This window comes from Chiloscyllium plagiosum, unplaced genomic scaffold, assembly GCF_037043375.1.
Source record: "Chiloscyllium plagiosum isolate Xiang-an unplaced genomic scaffold, Cpla_swu_hap1 HiC_scaffold_43, whole genome shotgun sequence".
Taxonomy (NCBI): domain Eukaryota; kingdom Metazoa; phylum Chordata; class Chondrichthyes; order Orectolobiformes; family Hemiscylliidae; genus Chiloscyllium; species Chiloscyllium plagiosum.
Window position 1 is genome coordinate 12,075,904 of NW_028270181.1, and position 16,891 is coordinate 12,092,794.

General features: G+C 47.8%; 1 protein-coding gene across 15 annotated transcripts in view; it reads right to left on the reverse strand.

The window, feature by feature from the left end:
- The window catches only part of zmiz1a (zinc finger, MIZ-type containing 1a), a 445,305-nt gene that overhangs the window by 327,347 nt on the left and 101,067 nt on the right, over positions 1-16,891 (reverse strand). For all 15 annotated transcript variants that reach the window (XM_087982374.1, XM_087982371.1, XM_087982364.1 and 12 more), the window contains exon 2: positions 12,036-12,252. The gene's annotated coding sequence lies outside the window, so the exon portion shown is untranslated. The remainder of the gene's footprint in view (positions 1-12,035; positions 12,253-16,891) is intronic.

Consider the following 16,891-nt stretch of genomic DNA (forward strand, 5'->3'; position numbering starts at 1 on the left):
ACAGACTGAAATCCAGAAAGTGGCAAGTTTGGAGGGATTGAAATCGGAGACTCCTCAGACATGGCGTGTGCAGCATAACTTGGACAGTATTCAGGCTTAGGCTGATGAGTGGCAATTAACTCATGTGCTACACAAGCACCAGGCAATGTCCATCTCCACCTAGTGAGGATCTACCCATTGACACTCAACGGCGTTACCATCACTGAATCCCCCACTAGCAACATCTTGGGGTTACCGTTGAGTAGAAAGTGGACGAGAGTAGCCATTTAAATGTTGTGGGTGACAAGAGAAGGTCAGAGGCTGGCTCAGTAACTCACTTCCTGTCGCCTTAAAGCAGTTCATCACCTGCAAGTCAGGAGGGTGATGGAAAACTCCCCACTTGCCTGGATGGGTACAACGACAATGACAGTCCAGAACCTTGACACCATCCGCAGAAAGCAGCCTGCTCAGCACTGCATTTGACACCTTCAAAATCCACTCATCCACACAACAGTGTTACCATTACCAAGCTTCTTCAGTGGCACCTTCCAAACCCATGAACCTCGACTCATCGAGAAGGACAAGACCAACAGATGTGTGGGACACCTCCAAGTCTCACCCCACGCTGACTTGGAACATGACCATTTTCTTCACCGGCTTGGTGTTAGAATTGTAGAGCTCACTCCCCAACAGCACAGCGGGTGTCTGCACAGCCCTAAGGATGTGGTGATGCAAGGCGGCAATACCTTCCCCAGCCAGGTAATAAATGCTGAACTGGTCAGTGACACGCACATCCCAGAAACTAATATGCCAAGTTTCAGGTTACCACACTTGAAAAGGTGCATCAAAATATCTCCAACCACAAACACAACAGCGTTAGCCCGAGGTCAATGATATCTCACTGCTACGCTTTCAGGTGACATGTGGAACTGAGACTCCATTTGCTCTGAGGGGATAATGGCACGCAATTTCATGGCAATATTCATACTAATACATATTCGGAGGTGCTGCTGTTGGACTGGGGTGGACAAATCACACAACACCAGGTTAGAGTCCAACAGGTGTATTTGGAAGAACTAGCTTTCAGACCACTGCTCCGACATGAGAAAGGAGCGGCCCTCTGAAAGCTAATGCTTCCAAATAAACCTGTCCTACTAACACAGTGGAGGTCCCTCGCTGTCCTCACTAATAGTTATCCCTCAAACAGGCACCACTGGCCATTTATCTCAGCACTGCCTGTGAGAGCATGATACACACAAATTGACAGCCACACCCCCCACCTTTTGATAAAAGCATTTAAGTGTACTCAGCTGTCAAGAACTCCGGGATGCCCCAAGATGGAGAAAAGGTACTAAGTAAAGAGAGGATTTTTCTTTAAACATTGGAAAGAGGCTGACTGGAGTCGGAAGTTGGGGGCAGTCAGGTGGAGGTGGAGGGGGTGGGAGGGGGAAGGTGCTGGATGAGTGGCACCTGATTAAAAAGGCAGATGATGAATTGGTTAGGGCCAGATCTACCAGAAAAGCAAAAGGAAAATTATTTCACTGAACAGGGTTTGCTGCCCCACCTGCACGTTTACAGTAGCATCATTGTGAATGGACAGAAACACAAGGAAAACCACTGAGTACTGCCTCCCTTTGAGCACGGCAGGTCACAGCAATCAGATGTTAGGTCACCTGGGCATGAGGTCAGAGCAAGTGAGGATTGCAAATTCCAGAGGCTGAACAGGCTGGGGCTGTTTCCCCTGGAGTGTCGGAGGCTGACCTTACAGAGGTTTACAAAAAATCACGAGGGGCATGGATAGACAAGGTCTTTTCCCTGGGGTGGGGAGGTCCACAACTAGAGGGCAAGGGGAGGGAAAGGTTTAAAAGGGACCTATGGGATAACTTTTTCAGAGAGGGTGGTGCATCTATGGAATGAGCTGGCAGAGGTGGTGGTGGAGGCTGGTACAATGAAGAGGCGTCTGGATGGGTATATGAATAGGAAGGGTCTAGAGGGATATGGGCCAAATATTGGCAAACGGGACAAGATTAAATTAGGAAATCTGGACAGCATGGACGAGTTGGACCGAAGGGTCGGTTTCCATGCTATAGGACTTTATGACTCTGCCAGGCAGTCAATATACAACGGAGTCAGCAACTTGGTCAGGAGAGAGAGAGACAGCACACGGGAGTGGGATCGGGTGCATTTCCTGGTGAACAAAAAGCACCACCTTTCACCTCATACACTTACTAGATACAAAGCCCCTCAATATGCATCAGCACAGAATGTGTCCCCAGAGCCTGCTGAAACGATATTTATTAAACAAAGGCATTTTATGAAATTTCACATCAAGCAGCAGCTCATTAATTACCAACAGAATCAATCTGCCGAGACATTTCCCAACCTCGTTAACCCAAAGTCTCCTGAAATCGACACTTCCCGTTCTTTCAACTGTCCGGCAGTTTGTACAGATAATGGCTTTGAAAAGGAGTCCTGAGATTAACCCTCCAAACGTGCACTAATGGGCTATTCATGGGCCGGCTGCTCATGTACAGGAGGGTACCAGACCGATTCACACCGGGGGTGGGCGAGACTCCGAGAGTCTCACCATTATTACACAGGCCGCTGTGGAACAGAAACCCAGCTTCTATCTGTGAAGCTTTAAATTCTCCAACTAATTAGCACAGGCCGCTGCTCCCACTGCACTCAGCAACCAAGAGGAATTTGAAGAAACAAAGGCCACCAGTAAATCAGCTGCACAGTCACCTCAGGGACGGAGATACGGTTACTGCCATTTTTACTGAGCAGGGCAAGGCTGCTTCTCTTCCAGGTGATAATGGCCAAGCCTCTGCCACTGAATAACTGTGGAACAGAGAAGCAGGAGGCTGGAGGAGCACAGCAAGCCAGGCTGCATCAAGACGCGGAAACCTTTTGGGCATAACATGTCTTCAGGACAGGCGATGGGGGTAGGGGGAGTTGCAGATAAAGGGGGGGGGGGGGTTCTCCAATTTGACCTTCCCACCCATCCACCAACTCCCTTTCCAGACCCTCCAACTCCCTTCCAGCTACCAACCGGATTCAGCCCTCCCTCCGACCTCCCAGGTCGTACCTAACGCCTGCATTCACCTATCACCACTCCACCCCGCTCCCCACCCTCTTTATCTGCAGCTCCCCCTAACCCCCCACCCAAAGTCCTGAAGAAGGGTCTCCATCTGAAGCGTCGACTTCTCCACCTCCTGATGCTGCCGGACTTGCTGAGGCTCCTCCAGCCTCCTGCCTGTCTACCCTGGATTCCAACAGCCGCAGTTCTTTTGTCTCATTGAGTACTGTGAGCCTGCTTTGAGAAAAGGGTGCTCTCTCAATAAAATGGCACCAAGATAGAACTTTGTAAGGCTGGTGAGGGGAGGGGAGGGGGTGAGGGGAGAGGAGAGGGTGAGGGGAGGGGAGGGGAAGGGGTGGGGGTGAGGGGAGGGAAGGGGGTGAGGGGAGGGAAGGGGGTGAGGGGAGGGAAGGGGGTGAGGGGAGGGAAGGGGGTGAGGGGAGGGAAGGGGGTGAGGGGAGGGAAGAGGGTGAGGGGAGGGAAGAGGGTGAGGGGAGGGAAGAGGGTGAGGGGAGGGAAGAGGGTGAGGGGAGGGAAGAGGGTGAGGGGAGGGAGGAGGGTGAGGGGAGGGAAGAGGGTGAGGGGAGGGAAGAGGGTGAGGGGAGGGAAGAGGGTGAGGGGAGGGAAGAGGGTGAGGGGAGGGAAGAGGGTGAGGGGAGGGAAGAGGGTGAGGGGAGGGAAGAGGGTGAGGGGAGGGAAGAGAAGAGGGCGAGGGTGAGGGTAAGGGGAGTGATGGCTAGTTCACTAAGAAAAGCCCCAAGCTCTCTCCCCCATCATTTCCAGGAGACAGGACCTGCAGGCAATCACAGGGTTATACAGCACAGAAACAGACTTTTCGATCCAACTTATCCATGTGCCGACCAGATATCCTAAATTAATCTAGTCCCATTAGCCAGCACTTGGCCCATATCCCTCCAAACCCTTCCTGTTCACACACCCATCCAGATGCCTTTTATATGTTGTAATTGTACCAGCCTCCATCACTTCCTCTGGCAGCTCATTTTATACATGCACCACCCTCTGCGTGAAAAAGTTACCCCAGAGTAAGTTTTTCCCCTTTCACCTTAAAGCTATACCCTGTAGTTCTGGACTCCCCCACCCCAGAGAAAGGATCTTGGCCATTCACCCTCTTTGTTACACTGTTATTTGTACTGTCACACAATCAGAAGAAACTGGTCTCACTTTATTCAGGGTACTTTTCTGTTCTTTATTTGCTTTTGACTTTTCGACTGCACGGGCATCCTGAAGTTCCTGTTAACAAACATTCAGCCATTGGTTGTGCCCGTCTTGTCGATATCTGAAGGGACTCATTCCAGCCTGCGGTTATCTTATCTTGAAGGCAGTGTTTCAAACACAGCCCTCTCCCAGCAACCGGACAGGCTCTGACGCAGAGTGCAAGTTTAGCAAACACTGGGATGGGTGTATTCCTTGGTGTCAGAGGGTGGGGGCGTGTTGAGTTGGAGGTGGTATATATGAACCCAAGCTTGCCCATAACTACAATACAGCAGCTTCCAGGGCACAGAGGCATCTGTACTTCCAGGGCACTTCCTGTTGCAAGGAAACCAAAAACCACATGGAAGGGCCTGATTGGAATCAGCTGGACCAGCTTATAGTATTAAAGATGGAATTATAGATTCCCTACAGTGTGGAAGCAGGCCATTCAGCCCATGGAGCTGAAAATGTGTTGCTGGAAAAGCGCAGCAGGTCAGGCAGCATCAAAGGAGCAAGAGAATCGACGTTTCGGACATAAGCCCTTCTTCAGGAATCAAAGAAGGGCTTATGCCCGAAACGTCGATTCTCCTGCTCCTTGGATGCTGCCTGACCTGCTGCGCTTTTCCAGCAACACATTTTCAGCTCTGATCTCCAGCATCTGCAGCCCTCACTTTCTCCATTCAGCCCATGGAGTCCACAACAACCCTCCGAAGTGCATCCCTCCCACACCTGCCCCTCTACCCTATCCCTGTAACCCCGCATTTCCCATAGGTAACCCACCTAGCCGACACACCCCCAAAGATTAGGTTAGGTGGATTGACCGTGCTAAATTGCCCCGTAGTGCCCAGGGGTGTGTAGGCTAGGTGGGTTAGCCAAATGGATTTCCTCCACACTATAGGGAAAATACTGTACAAAAAAAAACATTCCTGGACATTACGGGCAATTTAGCACGGGCTGAGGGAGGAAACTGGAGCACCCGGAGGAAACCAGCGCAGACACAGGGAGAATGTGCAAACTCCACGCTGACAGCCACCCAAGGCTGGAATCGAACCTGGGTCACTGGAGCTGTGAGGCAGCAGCGCTGACGATTAAACCACATGCTGTCTAATGTGATAATGTTGTGGATACAGTTGTGATACAGTGAAGGTCTGGGACAGTTACTTGGTAGCCTCCCTCCAAAACTGTGGTGACTGGCAAACGTTTCACTGTACTCATTTGAATACATGCAATGATAAAGCTAATGAGATTCAATTCAAATGGCAACCCCAAGGATCCAGCAGGTAGCATTGAGTCAAGAGTGAGCGAGGATCTTATAAATACGGGTATACTGTTGCCCGGGTATACAAATGAGTATTTTATTTCCAGCTAGGCTGGAAAATATCCAGGCTTTTGGGGCTGGGTGAAATACTTGGAGCCTGAGCCCTACTGCATTAGCAGCAACCTCCCGCTTTGAAAATGAGAGGACAGAACGGTTGGGTGAATCCAGATCTGCAAATCAGTCTTTGAAAGGCTCCATTGTTCAGACTGGGATTCAGGAAACCAGAGTTTCAATCACATGAAAGATTTCCAGGGTAAAGGAAGGGGTGGGGGGGGGGTCAAAACAGGGGCGGAAACAAAGTGCAAAGCTTTCTACCCACCCCCCCCCCCCCCCCCCCTCCCCCAAATCCCTCCCAGCTGGCTCCAGAAAGATCCCAGAGTAAAACAGGTGAGCTGTGTCTCAACCAGCGCCACTCAAAGATTAACCAGTCATCACCCCTTTGCCTTATTCTTGGGCAGAGCTTGATGTACGCACATTGGCCGCTGTCTCCAATATTTACAACAGTACGTACACTTGAGACGTTCAGTCTGCAATTTAGGAATTGCATGACTCAAGGAGGAATGGTCTGGAGGTCACCAAAGGCCAGAATATGAACTTTGACCTGTTCATGAAACCATCTTTCCCCCTCCTCCCAACACTCAGACTGCTTCTTCCAACACACACTATCCTTAACGGCTAGACCCAGAAGCATGCAAAAAAATAAAACTGTTGATGTTCCTTTTAAAAGGTTACTCAGACATTTGAAGAGACAGCTTGCTTTTGTTAGAAGCTCCAGATATCATCTTGCAGAGGACTCCGAGCCAACCTATACAAAATAAAACACAAAAGGAATACTGTCTCTTTCCAAACTCTCCTCACTGCGGCAATAGTTTCTGAAGAGACGGGGCTGGGTGCAGATGAACGGGGGAGAAAGCAGAACCGGGATTCAGGTTGTTTAGAACGCCAAGTTTCCGACCTTCAATGCTCGCATTAAATTTTACAAGGGTCCTTTATCCTCACCTGCACTCATGCTTGCAAGCCCTTGCCAATGACTGACACTTTTTTCCAAACTCTGGTTTGCTGCATGATGACTGAGCTCCCAGATTAGTGCCAAACAGAAACATATTCAGTCTCTGAGTGCTTTACTTTATCTCCATAGCTTCACATTAGCCAACGCAGGAGCTAAGTACCAACCTGAAAAAACGAAGGCACTGCACTGAGGAAGGCACTTCCATTGAAGGAGTCTCAGCCAGTGTGGGTTTTGCTTCAGAAACATCTGCAAGGGGGCACTGGGTAAACTGGCACAGCCAGTGTTGGGCATAGAGTGTCAGTTCACTGGCTACGTACAATGGCATTGAGTGTGGCATCCACTTTAGGTAAATCCTAACCAACCTGTTCCGAGATATTATTACACACCGCGAGAGCAGGTGGGTCTTGAACCAGGGTCACCTGACTCTAAGGGAGGGACACTGGCACTGTGCCATCACAGCTCTGGCACCCACTTCATTGACGGACAATTCAGTCTCAGTTGACAAATCTCAGTACAAAGATCACTGACCATTTCTGGGCATCAACATGCTCAGTTATCACAGTATCAGGCCATTCCTCAACTGTTAGCCCACAGCTTTCTACATCAGAATCTCTCTCTCCACAAATTCCTCCTCATTTCAGGACCTAAATCTTGTATGTTTCAAGTGACACAAAATGAGAGAAACGGCACAATGTTTTCCTATGATACTTGGAGGAAACTAGGATGGGGAGGAGGGGGGAGGGAAAACAGGGTAACTAGGGCTTAGGGACCAATCGGCTCCTCTTTCAAAGAGCTGTCCATAGGCACGATGGACCAAATGGCCTCCTCCTGTGCGGTAAGATTTAATGGTTTCCATTTTCCATTGTGGGAGCAAATCAAACTATCAATGACGTTACCGAGCGGGAATTTAACCCAAACACTGAACCACAAAGAATCTCGTACTGTTAATGCTGTTAATACAGTGTCCATCAATTCAACTACCTGCCTTGGCACCACATTGTACCATTCAACAGTGCACCAGCCTTCCCTCTCAAACTCTGCAAAAAGCCCATTCAGACACAAGAGCAGCATGCAACTCCTCAGATATCCCTCACCATGGTCGTTCCTTGTCCAGTGCCACCACAGGCGGCGATTGGAACATGAACAATTGACAGATCTCCTCATCCCCACACCATCGACAGGACTTTGAAAATGGAAGTACCAGCAGGAGAGTCATGTGGCAACATCATGCAACAAATTCCTTTTCCTGTAAATCACCACATTCTGCTCAGCATACAGAGATCCATTAAATAGGCTTTAAAAAAAATCATATCTATAATTTTATATTCCTTAGTCCATATTTACAATGGCTATGTAAATTTGCCACGATGTAATCACATCCTCCCACCAGTCGTGGGGATGTGACTGAGATTACAAACCGACCATTTCCATTATCGAAGTGAAAGAAAGAACATATAAATGGAAAATAAAATGTAACAGCTTTATGCACTAAATGACAGCTGCACACCTCAATTCTTTGTCCCTAATCTAATTTTACTTGAAGATTAGTTACCTGGTTCATAGTATCCCGACAGTTCAGTCCACCAAGTCTGCACAATCATAGAGATTTACATCGTGGAAACAGACCCTTCGGTCCAACCCGTCCTGCCGACCAGATATCCCAACCCAATCTAGTCCCACCTGCCGGAACCTGGCCCACATCCCTCCAAACCCTTCCTATTCATATACCCAAAGAGCATCCCACCCAGACATCTCCCCACAACACCCTGCATTTACCATCACTGGTCAACTTAGCCTGCATATCCCTGAACACTGCAGCCAATGAAGCAAGGCCAACCCACCTATCCTGCACATCTTTGGAGTTTGTCACAGACATCGGAACAAATTAATTGAAAGCGAAATACCGGGAATGAGGTTCTGTTTTTATCTCAATCTATGGATAGAGGTTTGAGATGGGTGAGAGTGCATCGTGCACTGCAACTTTTTTCACACTGGGATTTTCCTCTTTTCTATTCCCAAAGGAAGATAGCAGAGGTTCCATCCAAAGGGTCTTGCAAGTCACGTTAAAAGAAAGTTAGTGGAATTAAACCGTATATGAATTTCAAGTTGCTGAATGACCTCTTCTATGGTGTGGGCTTCCACAATCCTCATTATATGGCAGCAGCACCAAAAGCTGCAGTTTCCAGCCGTAGGCCTGCAGCTCGATAGGTGCAATTTAAAACAGGGGAAAGCTAGCAAACAGCCAACACAAACAGTTTTCTGCCGTTTAGGCTTAGTGCCTTCATGGGGTCCCCTGGGTCATATCTCTGGCTTGAGAAGAGCCCATTTGCAAACCTCCATAATGAACGTGTCATAACAAAGGGTCTGCAGCCCATCTGGTCCCTTTCCAGATGCTGAAGGATTGGGGCTGCATTGCTAGCATCTTGTGTGTTTTAGTACAAAAGACAGCCACAGGGGTAGGGAGCCAGGGGCAAAAATCTCCCTGGACGGCTAACACGGTGAATCCCTCCGTACGTTTCACTGTGTTGTTCATTATTTAAACTTGGGAGTTAATCAAACAGACTGAAATTAAAAAAAAACCTGCCGCAGCCACATTTTCACAGCCAGTGAAATTTGCAGTTAAGGTGACCTGAACACATTTGCACTCAGTACAGAATGATACAGAACCTGAAAGGCTTCCTTTTGTCACTGCTGTTACGTTAAAAATTTCTCATAGCAATTCCAAAGCAGCCTCTGGGTGAAATGGCCTAGGATACCTGGTGGGATGATATACCGTGCTGTGGAAGTCTGGGTTTTAAAGGAGCAAAGAAATGCTGGTAATGCTTTTCATCCAGCCACCTTGCGCTGCGAGTGTCCACTGGAAATATTCAAGGTTCCTTCCTGGTTAGTAAAAGCAGAGCCAGGGAGACAAACATAAAGAGACACTGAAGACAGCAAATGCTCTGGAAGATGTTAATCCATAAGGTTCCTATAAATCAGAATAAGGCAAGGGACCACCAGTTCAAACCAGTACAAGGCACATTTCAGACTGATAAAAGTTTTTCTCTCAGTAATGAGCAACACTTGAAATGAATTCTCCAACAGAGTACAGTGAATGCAAACATCCCAGAGTCATTTCTGAAACTTGGGAGCTGAGATTTAATTGTGTGAATTGAGGTTAATTACACACCGGTGGTTTGTAACCTGAGCACGAAAGGTTTACTTGATTACTCCAAACATATAAAAAGACACCTATGGACACAGAAATGGGAGCAGGAGATACATACCAGTGAGAGTTCACTTTCCAAATAAATCAATTGCAAGTGAGTTTTCCTCCTTCATCAAGAGCATAATGGAGACAGGAGAAGACTGAGAGGAGAGTTAATTAGCATGCATAAAAGTATGAAGGCATCGAGGTGGAGCACATAGGAAGGACCCATTTCCTTTTTAAGAGAGAGTCCAATAATCTGGGTGAATAGATTTAAAGTAGCTGGCTGCAGGATTGCACGGAAGTTGGGGAGAGTTGTTTCATCCAGAAGGTGGGGCTCTGGAACTCAATATCTGAAAGAACGAGAGAGGCCGATTTAAGAAATGCAGCCTATCGAGCTGCAGACGCATGGCTGGAAAGCAGAGAGTGGTGGTGCTCTTACCTCTGAGCCAGCAGATCCTGGGTCAAGTCCCACCTGCTCCAGAGTTCTCCAATAACATCTCTGAACAGCTTAATTAGAAAATATTCAGGGCTAGGCGAGTGTTCCTTTGTAGGCATGGTGGGCTGAGCAGACAAGATTCTCTGCCATGAATTTACAATTTGATCGAAAAAAATGGAACACAGCAACAAATGGATCTTTGGGACCACGTGGATTACAATAGGACAGTCTAGAAATAGGAATCCTATATACAAGATACTGTATACCCTTACATAGAGTTAACTTGGATTTGTTGACCAATTTAAGATACAGTGGTGCAAGTTACAACTGGCATGCGGAAGAGTCAGATGCTGGTCTACTTGGAATAAGGACAGCCCATCCAGAACAGAGAGACCATTTTTATACTTGCATGTGACACTTGTTGTATATTGGCTAAGGAGCCAGGTCACATGATTGATTTGCTCACTCCATTGTTCCCCACTCCTAGTCAGGTCTTCAGAGGCAGTAGTTCAGCATCTGATACTCTGCCTCAGCAATCCAGTTCCGTGGGTGCCATGATATTGGGGCTTTAATGCTGCTGTCTAGGTCTTGCACCAGTTGCTAGCCAGAAGAGTGAAAACTTGCCGGGTGCAAAGCATGCCACCTGCACCAGATTGGCATATCCCCCGCAGCACACGAAACCCATCTGAAACCTACTTGCAACTTGGAAACTTTTACCTCTCAAGGAAGGCTCTTCACCCCATCATACTGATGCTAGCTCTTTGGAAGAGTTGACCAACATGATCTTTGACCCCAGCGATTTGTCCCCCACTGTCTTGCAAACTAGTCGTCTTCAGGTACTGGCCCACGTAAAGTTATATGCTGCCAATATTTCCCAATTGACATCATAGAGATAGTGAACACAGCATGACCTCTCCCCCCACCAGGTTATGATGCCAACATATTGCAGTGATACTTTACTAACATCCCAAGGTGCTTTGGGTATGTTGCCCAATTCTGTTCCAGCCTGTTAGCAAATGATCACAATCCCAAAGCTGGATGGGACTGTGCTGATGAGACACTTCTTAAGCTATGCAGTCCACACAGAGCAGGTATATATACAATACTTGTGTGTTGTAGGGGCATACCAGTTTAGTGTATGTATGGAAAAAACTATAGGGCCTCCTTGGTCTAGTGTTATAGAGGAAAACCACTTCCTGTCCCAAATAGAAGCCTCTTGTAGTTACTAACATATAGATATTTGTATGTTAACAACTAGTGACAGGTTACATGGATATGATAGGTATTGGTACAGAGACTTTGAAGACAATCAGATGTTAGGTCTCACTCCTTCAAGTTCCAAACTCATTCTGCCCTCAAATCCACATAGCATCATCGGAATGCTGATGGCACCCCTTGGTATTAATCCCTTCAGACCTGTATATTATAGGGATTTCCAGGATTTTGACCTTGTGACAATGACATCGTTCCAAGTCAGGAAGGTGTGTGACCTAGAGAGGGATGTTCCATTACATGCCTGATTTAAGCCTTGCAGATGGCAGAAAGGCTGTGGAATGTCAAGAGGGGGCTTAATCACCTCAGAAATTCCAGGCTCTGACCTACTCTAGAGATCGTGTCGGCGTGACTAATCCAATCATGTTTCTAGTCAATGGTGACCACACAACCCACCCCCAGATATGGACAGTGGAGAAATTCAGTGACAAATTGGACATCAAGGGGAGAGGCTTGCATTCTCTCATGTTGAAGACAGGTGGTCAGGACCAATGGACCCAATAGCGATCCATTCACAGAAATGGCAAAGAGGGTACTCACCGAGAGCTGGCACGTGGAGGCTGGGAGTTCAAACAAACACGCAGCACAGGATGGGCACTGGACACAATGCTGGCCTGGTACAGGCAGCGCCTTGCAGTCTGCCCAGATGGTGCGTCCTCTTCTACTTTAACTGGCCCCCTGGTCACACTGGTGTGGCCCACCAGTGACCACCATCGAAATGGGCTTCGGTGCTTGCCAGATGGAGGGGGTCGTACACCTGATTGACAAGAAAAGCAAAAGGTTAGCAGGCATCGGCAAAACCCAAAACGTCCCTTTCCTTGCTTGCGTCTAGACAGCGACCCTTCTTGAAGTCAGTGCTTGGGAGTTTCCACTCATCTCTACCATGGTTTGTACATCGCAAACTGTCTCAGTTTGGCACAGTTTTGGACTGGCCACTTTGCTCCATTGAACGGTAGATGCTGAAACCAGAAACAACAGGAACTCAGGTCTGTCCTGCTGAGCCAACTGGGCAGGCCAGCTGTCAACACACTGCATCATCGCCCTGGTGGAAATTGGGGGACACGACTGTCAATCACACAATTGGCACCAATGGGCAGCCAGCAAAGGTCAGAAACAGGTCCCTGCCTGAGGTAGTTTGATTTTAGCCCAACAACTAAAGATGAGACAATTGCCAACAATAGACAAAAAAAAAAATCTGTGAATCTGCATTAGGGTCAGGTTAATACCTTTAGGCAAGACATGTGAAGCAAAAAGGATCATCTTTTCACACAGTGTGAAAAACTACTGGAGGACACTAAGCGCCAATATTCGTCAACGTGCCGCTGTATGAATTCATGCATCAGTATGAGTGCAGATGGAGGGTTGAGGGGATTGGTTGGGGTGGGGAGGTGTGGAGGAGACCACAGGCGGGTGAGCAGCAGATGCAGTGGGAACGAGCAGAGGGAGAGCAAGGGGATTAGTTACAAGAGCTCGCGAAAGAGTTCGAGTGTAGCTTCCCTTGCAGAATGCTGCCTGGAGAAGGGAAGCACTCTATCCGCGCACTAAAAAGGGCAGGTAAAATGCAGAGGCAGGTTTCAGTCAAGGTGAACAAACTCTCCAGGCACAACCCATCAAAGAGGAGAAACTCCACCCACACCGGCACTGATGTGTCGCAGCCATTAGGCTATTGAGCAAGAGCAGAGGCTGCCAACAGGAAGATTTGGAGAAGGAAGGGAAATAGGATACAAGTTGTAAACACACCTTCAGCCCCAGCTTTGACTACCCAACCAGCAACAAGGAAGTGTTAAAGGCACAGAAATCAACTCCGTCCAGTCATCCAACCAAGTCCACCGTGCTGGATTGGAGTGTACTACAGTTCCTGCAAAAGACTGTTCCAACAGACATGCTCCAGCACAAACCCCACAGGTTTACAGTGCAGCAATTGGCCTGCTTCAACCATCTTCACTGACAGTACTACTGGTCTGGAGCCACTTGAGTGTGTCTGGGCATTACCCTGATGGCAGAGGCGATGGAGACCTCGTTCTGAGCTCAATCGAGAAAAAGACCAATGATACAGCTGTAACTTCAGTGAGTAGCGAATCAGAGACTGAAATGTGAAGGCTGCCGTGGAAATGTCTGGTGTCCTCAGCTCCAACATGTACCTTACCAAACCTACAGTGGAGATGGGAAATAGACCTAAAAGGGGAGCTCAGCATCACTCCACAAGCTGCAAGGGAAGCTAAACTCATTCTTTATCAAGCTTCTGTCACTGACACCTCATCTTCCGCCTTGGGACCCTCTAACGACACCGGATAAGCGTTGATTTCACCAGTTTCCTCATCTCCCGCTCCCCTCCACAATCCCAGATCCTTTCCTCCAACTCGGCACCACCCTCGAACTGTCCTACCTGCCCACCTTCCCTCCCAGCTATCCGCTCCGTATATCCCCATCACCCTCCAACTTCATCCACCTATCACTTTCCCAGCTACCTTCCCCACCCCCTTCCCATTTACCTCTCAGCCCCCTTGGGCCAACCCCCACATTCCTGATGAAGAGCTCATGCTCAAAACGTCGACTCTCCTGCTCCTCGGATGCTGCCTGACCGACTGTGCTTTTCCAGCACCACACTTTTAGACTCGTGTCACCGAGCCCCTTGCTCTCCCTTTGCTCAGTCCCGTCACCTTCACTGCTCCTTACTGTACTGACAGCCTGTACTTCTGAATAATGCACACTAACACACACACTCCCATTCTTCACTGCTCGACAAAATTACAGAAATTCAGATAGAACTGACAAGACTATACTTTTGGAAACCTACCAAAATCATCAGTAAATCACTCCAATAAACAATTTCCTTGCATTTAGTATAAAATTCCTTCCATCTGACATGCTTTTATGTACATATATTTATAGATTTAAAAAAAAAATTACAGTCTGGCTACATAGCTTTAATTTTTTTTCTGTAATTATGTTTTAAAATACCCAAATCCATTTAATCCTCTCCCACGTAAAACAGCTGTATATGAACTACCACACAATTCCCCAAAGTAGCAGCAAACAGTTTTCAGTGGCTCTCTACTTCACTCCTCAGGGGACGTTACTGTCAATTGCAAAGCAGCTTGAAGCCTCACTCCATTTTGCAAAGGTCGTGGCAACTCCTCAAACTTCAGATCTCTTCTGGTGGTCATTTAGGTGATGGTGACCTCTTCTGTCGGTCATTTGAGATGGGGGGGGGTGTTGGCGTGACAAGGACGAAGATTGAGGAAGGATCGCTCCATAGTTATCCAACTGGAACCTGTTCCTCGAGCAGGGGAGGAACTCGAACAAGCAACTGAGAATCAATTACTCAGTTGTGTATAACAGGCTGATATTACTGCGTTGAATCAGGCCGCAAGACCCTTTCTTTGGGAATAAAAAGCCTTTACCATGCATCTATAATTTACCGTAAAACCCCAGATCCCACCTTTCCCCGTCCAGAAGCCAACCTCACCATCAATTTAATAACTGACAAGCACTGACCAGCAGGGGCAGTACAGGAAACAGGGGAGGGTAGGAAGAGAGGGAGTGAATTAACAAAGTGGGAGTTAGAAGGAGAAACAACACACTCCAATCTCGACGGTGCCCACCCCCCTCGAAAGGCTTCGAAGGAAAATATTAAGAGTTGGATTTTCCTACAGGCCTGTTCAGAAATGTGATTACTCATCCCTGGAATGGGTGGGACTTGAACCCAGCCTTGTGGCCCAGAGGTGGCACAATGTCCAGTGAGCATTACGTGTTCTCAATCAACTGTGGAACCTCAAAGGAGACCAGCAGAGGGCCCCACTTATGGTGCCGTGATAGTGTTCCTACCTCTGGACAGGGAGGCCTGAGCTCCAGAGATGTATAATAACATTCCTGAACAGGCTGATTATAAAATACGAAAACAAAGTAAAAGGGCTCAGCATTTCTAACACTGTCAAGCTGGTTAAAGGTGCCTCACCAGTTTGAAAACAACAGTCCAAACATAACCTCCACTTGGAGTCAGTGACAATGAATGTCTCCTGAATGATGAGGCATCATGAGTGAACAGGCCCCAGTGTTTTGGGAATACAGTGAACAACATCCTCAATTGAAAACATCTTGTTCAGTTGACCAGACATTTCCAGGAATTTATAGTGTCATTGAAATGTGTGGCACAAAAACCAACCCTCCGGTAAATCTCATCCATGTCGACCAGATATCTTCAATTCATCTAGTCCCATTCGTCAGCACATGGACCATAACCCTCTAAACCCTTCCCTATTCATATACCCACGCACATGCCTGCTGTATGTAATTATACCAGTCTCCGCCATTTCCTCTGGCAGCTCATTCCATACACACACCACCGTCTGCGTGAAAACGTTGCCCCTTAGATCCTTTTTAAATCTTTCCCCTCTCACCAATGCCCTCTAGCTCTGGACTCCCCTGTCCCAGGGAAAATACCTTGTTGATTTAACCTATCCATACCCCTCATGATTTAACAAACCTCTATATGGCCACCCCTCAGCTCCAGGGTAAACAGCCCCAGCCTATCCAGCCTCTTGCCTACCCTGGGGAAAGAAGCTTAACTATTCACCCCATCTAAGCCCCTCACAAACATTAGCAGGACGTCGCAGCAAACTTACATTGTGGAAAATCACAGGGCATCAAGAATCGTTTACCCACATTTTCCAGAACACTTTTGTTTGTCGGTTTCAAGAACTACTGGAGATGGTTAGTAATTTTTTTTTTAAAAAAGTGCTGAGGAACAGGGCAGAGCCTTCAGAAGTGGGTGGCCATTTGAAGAAAGTTGCCTACAACACCCACCATAGCTGACCAGCGATCGTCAGGGTATTGATGACTGAACGCATGCTGCGTGGAACAGCTACACTTGGATCTAGATGCTGTTCAGGCAGGTTCACCTGAGAGGGCAGATGGGGTCTCGGTTTAACGTCTCACTGAACCACAATACCACACGCTGGAAGTGTTGAGAGTTGTCTGAGGTGCCTTGGTAACAGACCAGAGGTGAAAGCGAAACTCTGACCAAGCACAGAGCTGCGAGAGACCTGGGGGCTATCAAGTCGGCAGCGGGGAAAACCAAAGAGATCAGCTTCTGTCACTCATTTCAGCCCAGGTGATGGCCGGGGCCCTGGTCTGGTGGAAAATGAAGGAAAGGTTATGGAATGGGGAAGGCTGACAGATTACCTTCACTGTTGAAGCAGTTTAAAAAAGAAGTGGTTAAAAAGAACACATTTAAGCAGTACAGCTGGAAAGCAGGATTCTCTGGCGCAAGCCAAAACAAACAGCCTTCTCAAAAGGAAAGCAGACAAACGCTCTTTAAAAAAAAAAAGAGGAAATATGGTTGAATGTGGGATTAGACCCAAACGGTTCCTGTAGCTGCTCAAAATACCAAATGG